The sequence below is a fragment of the Dermacentor andersoni genome, chromosome 1 (assembly GCF_023375885.2).
Source record: "Dermacentor andersoni chromosome 1, qqDerAnde1_hic_scaffold, whole genome shotgun sequence".
Taxonomy (NCBI): domain Eukaryota; kingdom Metazoa; phylum Arthropoda; class Arachnida; order Ixodida; family Ixodidae; genus Dermacentor; species Dermacentor andersoni.
The window spans coordinates 22,203,441-22,215,938 of NC_092814.1; the positions used below are offsets into that span (position 1 = coordinate 22,203,441).

The following is a 12,498-nucleotide window of genomic DNA, read 5'->3' on the forward strand; positions in this document are numbered from 1 at the left end:
ATTCATCTAAGAAATCTATCTATCTACAGTGTAGACTGCTTATAATGCAAGTCACTGGAGCCACAATTATCCACACATAATTGGTACTGCCCTACAACCAAAAGAACATTTTTCAAAGGCTGCATATGTACAAAACACGTAGAATCGACGCATATGACCGGGATGTTCCCATCCATTCATCTCGTCATGCAGTCATCGTAGCGCATTTCATGTCTACCAAGTGAACTAACATGTCTGATAGCTTGGGCCGCTAGGTATTTGCTCCTGGTTGTGATGCAAACGTGACCGCTGCATCACCACAATTATAGCTTGTACATTAAATTTACATATGATAAAAGGTTAGCATTCGAGGACCCATGGCCTTCGCTTAAAGCAGGCGAAATAAAAAAGAGAGAAATAAAGACAAACCCAAGTTTTTAACACATTTTTCATATTTGCTTGATTATTTCGCCTTTCCCACGGCACTGCCCCCAATTCCACAGAACCAAGGTAGAACAGCAATGAAAACTTGTTCGATTCCTCGGACCAACGTGCAATGTGCGATGTAGAAACATGGCTACCAAGGACCAAGTTGTAGCCATTAGAGTGTTGCCTGTGCCCTTATTTTCGTTGTGGAGCTGGTTCCTCCTCTTTCCAAGTGCCGTACAGCCACCGCAACACCTTTCATTGACTCGGCACCAGACCGCAATAATGATCAACTTCCAAAAAGGCGCACTGGTTAGGCCCAGCCAGTGGCGGTGGCAGGCCCACCGCCTGACCAACGTTTATACACACTTTTTAGTTTCCGAACTCCTCGCCTCATCTATGGGTAGCATAGATGAGGCGACCTTTGCGCCAAGATGCGAGATGAGATGAGGCGAGATGAGAGTTGAGGCGAGATGAGATGACTTTTGCGCCAAGAATGCGAGTGTCGTCTGCTATAGCCTGGAATGGTTATGGTTGTTTGTCGCAGCGCTCGGCATTTAGATGGAGCTTGCTGATTAAAAGAGCCGTCTTGTTCCACAACTTTTCACCCTCTTAGATATGAAGAACCTATGGTAGGCTAGGTGCACAAGCTGCGTCTCATTGAAGCATGCATAAAAGCGACGCATTCTGCGAGCATCCTCCTTTCAAGTAAAATGTGGTATAGAAGTTGCATAAACAGAGATAAAGTGCCTCAGAATGGCTGGCCTTTCTACTCAAGTAAAATGAACGCCACTTCCTGGAGAGATCTTCAACGCTCTGCACATGAACACAGCTATCATTAATTGCAACATAATCGATTGCGCACCAGAAGTGTTACATCATCGCTATCCATGGACAGAACAGCTTCAATGAATTTAGTTTGAGAGCTCGAAGCTCGCATACTTTTCATGTACTTCTGTTTACAAATGTCCTCGACGAATGCAACATGCACAGTTATAAGCAGCTTTTTTCTGTTCAAAACACGACATTGAGTTCAAAACACGAAATGACCACTTACGCTGAACCCTGTTCAAATAAAGCTAGCCATATCTGCCTTTTAATGTAGAAATTTTCGCATGTGCCAAATTTTCTCGTCACATGTGCCATTTTATGACATAAAATATTGTAAAAGTTAACCACGCGATCGAAATGTGTTTCAAATCTTTTAAACATCACATAGATACCCTTCTTGTGACAGCTACATGCTTATTAGCTATAGCTTTTGGTTCAACAGTATTCCAAAGTTCACTTCAAAAAAAGAAAGCATCCCACCTTCACCATTTTCGCACAAGGAGTACTCGGAAAGAAAAATATGACACCTTTATTAAAACGACGTGCTCATCACGAGCACACAGCAGCCAATGGCTGTTTCTAGTGTTTTCATGCTCCCGCTGTGCTTTAATTGCATGGTCATTGCCTTGGTATTTCATTCGTATGAGAAGTACATGCGTGTTACAAAATGGAATAGCTCTCCAATTCGACGACCTCGAATTTAAGAGAAGCTAAAGTGCAGCACTCATTTTGAGCCTTTATTTTTCCCCTGTGGATGGCCAAAAGGGGGGCTCTTGCGTAGATTTTTAAGGGACAGGGTGGAACAGGATTCAACTAGTTGCTCATGCGCAAGTCCCCTTATCTTGGCTAACTTTTTCGGTGGGAGCAAAAGCAGACTAGAATGTCTCGAAACAAAATGGAACTGTACACTTTTTTGTGCATGCCAATGCACCCCGCTCATTTTCGGCAACCTCGCTGCTTATGACATGCGACTTGATTATGTCACCTTCGTGAAACTGTGCATCAAAAAGCCTTGCATGATTTTCCCCAAATCTTTCTTCGTGAAGGAAATGGCTCTTTGCCACTTTTAAAGTAACATGGGCCTGACGGCGGGGAGAATCATGTGCTGTTTGTATAGTCTAATCTCGATAATTTGAACTCGAAGGGGCCCCAAAATTTGTTCAAATTAAAAAAGGACTTGTTTTTTAAGTATTCATGCACCATAGCATGACGCACGAATGATGCGAGTCGTGAAATATTGCAGTGCGCAAGCACATAGCGACCAAGGACCATAAAACTTCCCACGCCGGCCAACGCTTGCTTCCCGATAACGGCAGAAAACGAAACGTCAAAGAGCGGGCTAAGCCAGTGTAGGGCCGGCGGGGCTGGCAGCACCAGCACGGAGGCGGATGCACTCGAGGCGGGCGCACGTGGAGACCGTCGAAGATTAAGGAGTTATGAGGGAGTCGAGAGGGAGGGCGAGGGGAGCGTAGTTGCGAGGAAAGGCGGGAGGGAAGCGGATTTGCTTTCCTGCCAGCTTGCTGGACGGCACTAAATACCTCTGCCACCTACTGCCATCGAAGCAGCTGAGTTGCCAAGGCCAGGACTGGGCCATCTGCTGAAGCGTCGCCACGTTCGAAAAGGTCTGTTCGATTCTAAAAAAGGTGCACGCCACCACAAACGAAAAGGTGCAGGGGGTGCCAGTTATGGTATGCCAGACTGCACCCACTCGCTGCAAGGTTCAAGGGTGCACTGCACCGCGGCGCCACCTTGCCTTGCACCCTGTTCAATTGAGCACGGGAGTGCAGGGTGCATTGCTGCGCCTTACGGAATCGAACGCCTAGGTGCAGTGCACCGTGAATAGATGCAGAAGGTGCAGAGAAACTTGGCTGAATCGAATAGACCTAAAGACAAGGAAAATGAGGTACTGGGTGTCGCCCTCTCATCTTTGTATTCAGGGTTTGTCTTGTCATACAGAATTAGATGTGGCGCACTGTCTCCAACAACCTTTCCATCGGGACGTCTCGGTTTAGGTGCGTCACTGTAAAAAAAAAAAAAAAAAACACACACACACAAGTGCAAATGAGACCAACCAAAACAAACGCGAGCGAGAGCTGACGCCAGCAGACGATAGTGTGAAACAAGCGGTCGGGCTGAACCAGTGAGTACGAATAGAGCGGTCGGCCGGGTCCGCATGATACCAGCTTCTCACACGTACGTCACTGTAGGGGCCACTCTTATTGGTCTCCTCCGCTCGCGGCTTGCTTGCCGCCGTGGCAAGCCACGAAAAATCAGCCCAGGACTGATCCCTCTCGAGGCACCCATTTTGTCACTAGTGCGGCTAGGCCATTACGGCACGACGCAGAAACTTTGACCTTGCCATTTGAGAGAGGGTGCAATTTGCACCATTTTTTTTATTCCACGCACGCAGCGTTGAGGGGTTCCTCCTAAGCCTTTCCTCTATGGCAGGGTCAGAGCAATGCTGGTAAGAGGTGCCACCGCATAACTTGGCACGCTGTTGAGAGCATTGTCGGAGCGCGGTATGTTCGAAGTAACCATCGCAAATAGTTGCACATTCGAATTACCGGGCATTTTCGACCATTGGAATACACACAACTTTGATGGGACCACGGTGCCAGTTCAGATTAAGGAGATTTGAGTGTAGGAGCTTTCCTGCACCTGCTGGTGGAAACAGGCATAAACATGTGGACATGTCATGAAGTTCTATAACATGACGTGGAATGTGGCACCAGGAGTAAGGTTTATCTCAGCAGGCAAAAAAAAAAAAAAAGTGAGCCTACAGACTCACGCTTATGCGCTACATCAACACTCAGTGACCCGCACATTGCAGGCACTCGTGTCTCTGTGAGCACAGAACTAGGACCGGACGCAAAAGGCCTTGACGGCTGGCCACACACACATGCACAGTGATGAGGCACACACATTGAGAAAATGAAATAGAGTACCAGCACAACATGCAGCACAAACAACCACAGCCAGCATGCACATGTCAGCAGAGCAGCGCCCTCAAAGTCTCTAGGAACAGGTTGTGTCCGGCTCGGGAGGAGGAGTTGCGAAACTAAGAAATATATATAAGTGTTGGGCCAGGCAACATGCCGTCGCGAGAAGCTCGTCCTTGAGATGTTCATGCCCGTAGACGATTACAGAGAGATTGGGCATGCGATCACACATATGCGCTGAAACAACGACAGCGCGCATAATGCGGAGTTTGGTTTCCCGGGTAGTCAGTCAGCAAGTGCCGCAAATGTGTATAACAAGTTGTATATGGCAGTAACTGCGGAAGCTCACGTATTCAAAACTGAATTCGCAGAACACAGCTTAAACCGACAGTGTCGTGGAGTCATGGTCGCACCTGCGATACTGCACTTCGCGACGGCACACATAGTCACGGGCAAAGGCAAAATGCACCCGCTGTCTCGACCATTGCAAAACTTTTGCAACCCTCGTCTGTGTCCAAAAGAAGTCAGTCCACGACTGTACTTACTTACCACACACAAATCGAAGTGCAAAACAGCGAAAGTGCACACACGTTCAGTGCAGAGCATCCACTGCTGACAAGTGGCTGGAGCAAAGGTTTCTCCATCACTTAGGGAAGCCCCACATGCCCGCAGATCTCATACACACAGCATAAAGCTGTACCATTGATTTTTTCCGCCGTAAGCACATTGATCAAGGAGCAATGCCGCCACGTGCCCTCTCCACCCACCCCCCTATGTTCCTTGTTCATTTGGCCTGTGTCTTCTCCTCCACTGCCTTCGCCGCTCTCCCCTCAGCAAGTGCATCTTGTCAAGAAGGGTGCTCGCTGCTACATTATAACCATTATTTCGTCTTGCATTGCTGCACTATCAGCGATATGCGCATGAACAGGGTGTTATAGGAGGATACACAGGAGTCAGGAAAGGTTGTGTTATATCCAGTCCTGCACTATAAGCAGTTAAGTGGTCTGTACTGTATCCGTAAACATCCGACAGGGGCCGATGCTTAGAATTGCAGGCCGACTGATCCTTACACCTGAACCATGATTCCGCATACTTTCTCAGGCCCCATCACTGCTCCCATGCCAACATTTTCATATCATCAAAATCAAGCATGTGTCCTTTCGTCAAGTAATGATCGACCAGTTCCATCTTTGCACGTGTGTTTTGCGTTGCCTTTGCGACGTCCTTCATGTGTTCCTCGAGACAAGCACCACATCACCGACCAGTCTCGCTGATGTAGCTGGCATCGCAGTCCAAGCAGTCCACCTTGTAGATGACACTGCTTTGTTCGTCTTAAATACAGTTGTAACACCCAACGGCTACAAAGCCTTGCGAACTATATCAGATACACCATGAGCATATGGCAGGGACCCAAATCAGATCCCCTGTCTGTTGGAATATTTTTTTAAACTTCACTTTTAATGGACCCAGCTACAGTGCAGTCCACTTATAACGATATCGAGAAAGACGAAAAATATTATCGTTATAACCGATGATTGCTATATCTGGACTGCAGTTATTAAAAAAAAAAATTTTTTTTAATAAAAAACGCGGAACATACCTTTGCAGCTCCGAACTTGAATTGGCTACTTGCTCTAAAGAATAGATGATGTAGAAAGTAGGCCGTGAAAAACAAACTTTATTTCTAGCGCCAATGACCGTGTCAAGGGTTAGGCGCGCCGAAATAGTTCGAAATCTGCACTTCCTTTTGCGGCAGCTTCAGCTTCACAACCGCGGTATGCATGGATTCCAGCTGCTGCGCGAACACTGGCGGCAATCCTTTAGCATGCATGAAATGAATTAAGGAGTCGATCGACGACAGTGCACTGTGTGGACATCGTGGTCGGGGTCAAGGAGCCACTGTCAATCTCGTTGTCACTGTGTCGCTGCTGCCGTCGCTATCGTTGCACAACTTTGCCGTCTGTCGAGACAGCACATCTTCGGCGATCGCCTCGTCAGTGACCTCACTGCAGAACAAGGCAGCACTGTCTGCAGTCAAAAACTTCTCCTTCGACGCACCCCGTGTCACCAGTAGGAACGAGCTCCCAGAGCTCGGTTATCTCAGCGACTTCCACCGTGTTGGTCTCAGTGGGTTGGGGAAGTTCGTCCTTACACACAAAGACCGCCTTTTTGAAGCAATTGGTGATGAACCACTGGTAAAGCGCCTCTTCAACATCGGCGTACAAAGGGTCTCTAACCCTTTTCCGCTGATCGGTATGGCCGCTGATAACTCCTGCCTTCACAATCGCGGTGCTCCCGGTTTTCAAGATGGTTGATATCGTTAACTGGGCGAGCTCATACTTCTTCACAATGGCGCTCACCTTGAAGCCACATTGAGAGTCCTGCAAAGGTGTTATAGTGAGAAACTCTATGCTGCGAAATATCCGTCTTCGTGTCAAGCGACACAGCTTTGCGCTTTGTCGGCGCCATCTTCGAGTGGGTTGAACCGTTGGTTGCACGCTGCTTCGGTGGTGTCAACCTGCTATCACGAAAGAGAGAGATGCGGGACGGGTGCCACCGCGCCGCGCCGCTTTGCTTGTCGCTTTCTTTTTTTTCTTTCTCTCTTTCGGAGCGACTGTGGCCGACGTGCATGAAGCAGCTAGCGCCATCTTGTGGCGCGCTGCGCCTACTCAGCTATTCTCCGGTGCGCGGGTGGGGCGAACTAAAGCCCCTACATCCACGCGTCACCGCCGACCAGGTTAAGTACCGCCAACCTGCCCTCCTCCTCCACGCTCCTCTCCCACTCACCCCCTCAGCTTCCGGCGTCAAGCGGAACTTACGTAGCTTCAGCTTCCTGTTCCGAGTGGAAGTGACCCTATGTTTTTTTAGCGTTGTTTACTTTCGCGTCTACGGAGAGGCTTTAATTGCACCAGCTGCGGTTGAAACTGTTAATGCGATTCCATCCAAGAACCACCGCCTACTGTAATCGGCGATCTGGTCGTGTTCGCTGCTTCGCGTCAACCTGCGACAAGTTGTGCCACGAGAGACAACGTACAGTGGAATGTAGTGCCTGGGTGCTTGGAGACCGCTCCCGTTTTTCGTGCATTTGGAAAACAGCGACCGCAAACTACTACTTCAGCGGAATACAACAGCTTGTCCCCTTTGAATTCTTCTTGTTTTGAAGCATACATCCCCTCCAGCCCGCACGTATGGAGGGACTTTAGTGAAGGAGTTCGCGACGCCAACTTGTACGGCAGACGCATAGAGTTTATGCTGTTGATTCTGAGGTTGAACTTGTCTCGTACGGCAGATCGAAGGTAACGAACGTCCCAAGTGCGTGCACTGCGTGAAGAACTGCAATGACGTGAAGCTATGAAATATAACAAGTTCAAATTTGCGTGGAGGGCATTCAGTGACATGGTGAAAACAAGTGTGCTTTTCTTGTGCGATATGAGTGGAGGTGTGCAGTGAATTGGTGCGTGCGCGCGTGTTGTAACGCGTGCAAAGGTGTACGGCGAATTGTGTTAGTGTTGTGACGCGAGCAGATGTGTACGGCGAATTATGTTCGTGTGTTGTGCCCCAGCCCATGGCTCTCCGCACTTTGTCAGAGAAAGGGGACGACAGGCAAAGCGTGCGGGCGCAGCGTACGCAAACAAGCACGTAGATGCACACGAATGACGCTTGGTGGAATGGCTAGAGCGAGCTACTCAAATTAGCACCGGTTGCTAAGCACGGGCGTCTCACCATCGTCTGCAATCACAGTGGAAATTCTCGCAGCGCAACTCCAGGAAGCGTGAACGCCGGAACCGGAAACCTTAAAACCGGACATGCCGGAACCGGAAATGCCGGAAGCGGAAATGCCGGAAGCGGAAATGCCGGAAGCGGAAATGCCGGAACCGGATTTGGTGTGAGGGGAAAAGGCGGTTGTCGCTACTTAAGAAAGCGGCGGTGGCGCGTGGATGGAGGGGCTTTAGGGCGAACGCGCTGCGCGGTAATGGCGGCAGATACAAACTTACGGAGGTAAACATCGCCTCGTCTCGACATCGTTCGTTTCAGAGAACTAAGCAATGCAAATGTTACGATTATTTGGCACGGAAAACGCCGTCCAGACGGCAAAATTTTGATCGTTATATCCGATATGCGGTGAATAACCTATCGTTATAAATGGTTTTTTTCCCCACAGACCTAATGCATAAAATAACACTCTCATGTCGACCCATCGTTATAACCGATATGTCGTTATATGTGGTATCGTTATAAGTGGACTGCACTTGACACTTTATGCTTGACACACGGCTGCAACACCTCACAAATTCGGATTTCCCAAGACCAAAAAAAAAAATTCCAATTAACCGAATGTTGAATTACTGAGCAAACAATAAACAAATGCTTACCACATCAACACCCCTTTATTTACTGAATGGAGTGAAATAGAAGTACGTCCCTCTGGCCACAGCACAGAATAAAACAAAGACTTGCAGATGTTCAGTTTCTAGATTTTATTATTTGTCTAAACTTTAAATCCCCTAGTAAAGCTACAGATCAAACAAATAACTGCTGTAGCTTTGAATAATTCTCAACGTCACATGTCGCGGTGAGTGATGTTTCAGCAATGCGAAATTATGTGGGCGCACTTGTGCGTTTGACCTCGACTCTCCGGCTGGGAACACAGCTCCCTTAACTCTTTCGTTACCTCAAGAAAATGGTCATTTTTTATAGGTCTTGGGAAAAAAATTATTTACCACTACAAATAATATTCCCGCACACATTGCAGCATAGCATATTTTGCATAATGAAACGCTCTTTCCAAAAACATACGTTGCCAAACAAAAAAATTTATTAGTTAAAACATAAAAACTCTAGAAAGCGCCATTTTTGCTGCCAGTTGATAAAAACAAGAATAAAAAACATGATAATCACAAAAACATTAACACCAAAAGAAATTCAAAATATACATTACAAAGATAAACAACCCAGAAATAGTGTCTGAAAAAATAAATGCTCAGTACAGCGCCTTTCTTCGGATACAAAAAGGAAATTAAGACCAGTTCATCCATACAGTGAAACAGTTCCTGGATATTGTGAAGCATAGGTGCACTCCGCACTTTTCCCACAAAACGTGTGGTTTTTGTTCAACTTTGCGGTGCTCCCAACACATTTTATAGTTCCGCCTTTTCAGCATCTTCTGAGGATTGTTCGATGAGAAGTCCAAGGAATGTACTTCACCAGTTCGTCTAGAGTCATGCACCACTCTTCCAGGATAGATCGCTCTCAGCGTAGTTGGGCAACTACAAGATTATGCATCCAAGCATATCTATTTGCATCTTGCAGGTTGCCTTTATCACCTCGGCAAAGAAGAGCAGAAAGAAACCCCCGTCATTGTAAACTGTTTTGCACTGATCTGTAATGATGAGCCAAGATGTGCTATGGGCAGCCTTCTTGGCGTGAACGGAAGTTTCCTTGCTGTCGATGGCAGCACATCATAACCAAGCGAAGTATGCATCCTGAAGACGATCAGTAGAGCTCTCAGCTCGTGCGAAAAGATCAGCGGATAAGCACCCACAACGAAGGAGACCGCTCAAGGCTGTAAAGGAAACTCGCCGGTGAACAGCTGTGCATGTCCCATGCTGACTCAAAACACTGTTGACGTCGGAGCTTGAATCTGCTTTGCTGTCATCTTCGGAATCATAACTCGAGTCCTCATCACTAAATTGAAGTGCGGATGCAACATAGTTTCGAGCACGACGCTTCTCCCACAACGCATCCACGCGGGACGGCGCCATGGGAGTGAGTTTTGATAACTGCGCAGCGACACTGACAGCGCATGCTTTTTTCTCGAGCACGGCAGAAGCTGACAGCCACGCCTTTTTTTTCTACCACATACGCACATTAGTTCGCAAAAAGGTCAGTCAATAATGACAACATCGCCGGAGCACAAAAATTTAACTGATTCTGAAAGTGCACGAGAGTGAACAAAAGAGTTATGGGCAAACGGCATATGGTTTGAAATTTCAGCTGTTTTCGCGGCATGCAGTGGTGCAATACCTTACAGATCTGATCGTTGGTGCGCATTGTATACAGTCACCGACCGATTTTCCGGAACTCGTGGGGACCAAAAAATAGTCTGAAAAATTCGTTCCGGCCAAACAATAAAATTTATAAGGCTTAGAGTAGTTTATAAAAAAATCTCTGATAATGCCCTACTTCATACTATGCTTGGAGGCGATCATATTTGCTTGGATTTGTGCAAGAGTGATGTCATCTCTCTGGTCTCCGTACACAGTCGCCAAGAGCGTCACTGTGTTGGCGATCTCCGCCAATGAAGATTGCCATGGGGATCGAAGAAACGATCCACATTTGTTCGCACCACTTGGCTCTCGCGAAGAAGGCGGCGCAAAGCACACAAATGTGAAGCTGCACAAACACACACATATAGATGCGTCGTCGTCTCCGAGACACACTTGCTCTGTGGAAAAAGCATGCGCAGAATGGCGACCAAAACTTTTTAAAATTCCGCACCAAGTAATTATGACAATCGTGCTGACAAAAAAAAAAAAAAAGAGAAAATAAGGCGTCTCCTGGTGCATTTTGTCAGCCAAGGAAGAGCGGGCATGGCCTCCAAGACCGGAGGATAGCACGCCTCCCAATCTTGGAGGCTTATAAGCAGGCCACTGGAGGCCAAGCCAGCGGAATATTCAATAAGGCGGCCTCAAAGATTGGGTTGCGTGGCTCGTAATTCGTCCGAAAAATCAGTCGCGCAAATGCATTAGCTCTGTGGGAGCCCTGAAGGTGCATGTGACAGCGCGCAGGCGGATGAAGTACTGCCCGCAGGCTAGTTACAAAAGCCACAGAGAGCATCACGAGTTGGAGCAGCGCACCACAAGATGAAGCCAGACGCTTTGTGTCCGCCTTGCCCGCAATCATGCCCCACTATGCTTGCAACTATGCTCCATGTGTGAAAAGAGAGGGGGAAAAAAAGAAAGAAAAATATGAAGCAGCGCCCGCCCTTTCTACACTCTCTCAGTGAACGCAGAAATGCGCCGCGGAAGCAGCCCTGAAGTTAGCAGAAGATGGTGCTGATAAAGCACAAAACTGTGTCCCTTGAGACGAGGCTGCAAATTTTGCAAGTACGAGCCTGCGCAGGAGCACCGCGATCATGATGGCTGCAACCAGGGAGGGGCCATGCCGATCAACAGAAAAGGTGAACTTTGTGCACCGGGACAAAAACCACCATGACTGCGAAACCAACACTGTGGAAGCCGCTGACATTAACGATCTCTGGGAGCACATCGATAGTGACGATGAAACGGAAGGTGCTTCGATGGAGGAGTTTGTGAGTGCTGCCTCGTTCTGCGAAGAGATATCCGACGAGGCAATCACTGTCGCACGGCAGTATTGTGACGAAGGTGATGACAGCAGCAGCAGTGGAGACTTGATTGACAATGGCCAGTCTTTTCACACCAACCCCAATCGATTCGCTCAATGATTTCAAGCAAGCAAAATTATTGCCACCAGTGTTCACGCAACAGCTGGATGCAATGCACATCGCGTTGGTTGACTTGAAACTCCCATGAAGCAAATGCAGATTTTTTACCATTTTAGTGCACCTAACGCTTGACACACGGTTTAGAGGAATAAACGTTTCCTTTTCCACTGCTTACTTTTTACGTCATTTTTAGCGCAAGTGGCACATTTGATTTCGGAGCTTCGAAGGTATGTTGGATAGGGTTCCTCCCACCCTATTTTTTTTTAACAGCAGTCTAGACATAGCGCTGGTTCGCTATAACAATAAGATTTTTCATTCTTTTTGATATTGTTATTTGGACAGCACTACTGTACTGCAAGAGTCTTGTAAGCATGCTCATCGCATATGATGCCAACAAGGGCTGCAACATCGACCTGCTTGGTGCCATACATTTGCTACAGTGAAACCTCGTTACTACAAACACCGCATTAACCCTTTGAGGGTCGAATTATTTTGAAAGAAACTTTCCCAGGTGGTCAAATTACTTTATTGCGGATCTTGAATGTTCAAATTGTATAAAGTCGGGAAAAAATACTAAAAAATAATTAGGAACAGTATTTTGGTGTCGGGCATCACTCAGAACTGCAAAATGTTCAATAGTATTTCCGAGCGTGGTGCTCCTTGAAACATGGGTCTACGCACAGCGCCTTATCGCAGTCTGCACACCTAAAATGCATGTCTGTTCTCTTGGAGCGAGGAGTTGTGTTGGCGCACACATGACATCTCTGCGTGCGGCTGCCTTGAGCAGAGGTCTGATGCACCCTCTCGCGTAAGCGCGTTGCCGCAGAGAGCGAGAATACCTCATGAGCGGTGGTGATA

General features: G+C 47.5%; 1 protein-coding gene across 3 annotated transcripts in view; it reads right to left on the reverse strand.

Annotated features, from left to right (window-relative positions):
* LOC126545442 (transcription elongation regulator 1) overlaps positions 1-12,498 on the reverse strand; it is a 354,732-nt gene that overhangs the window by 269,902 nt on the left and 72,332 nt on the right. The window lies entirely within an intron of this gene.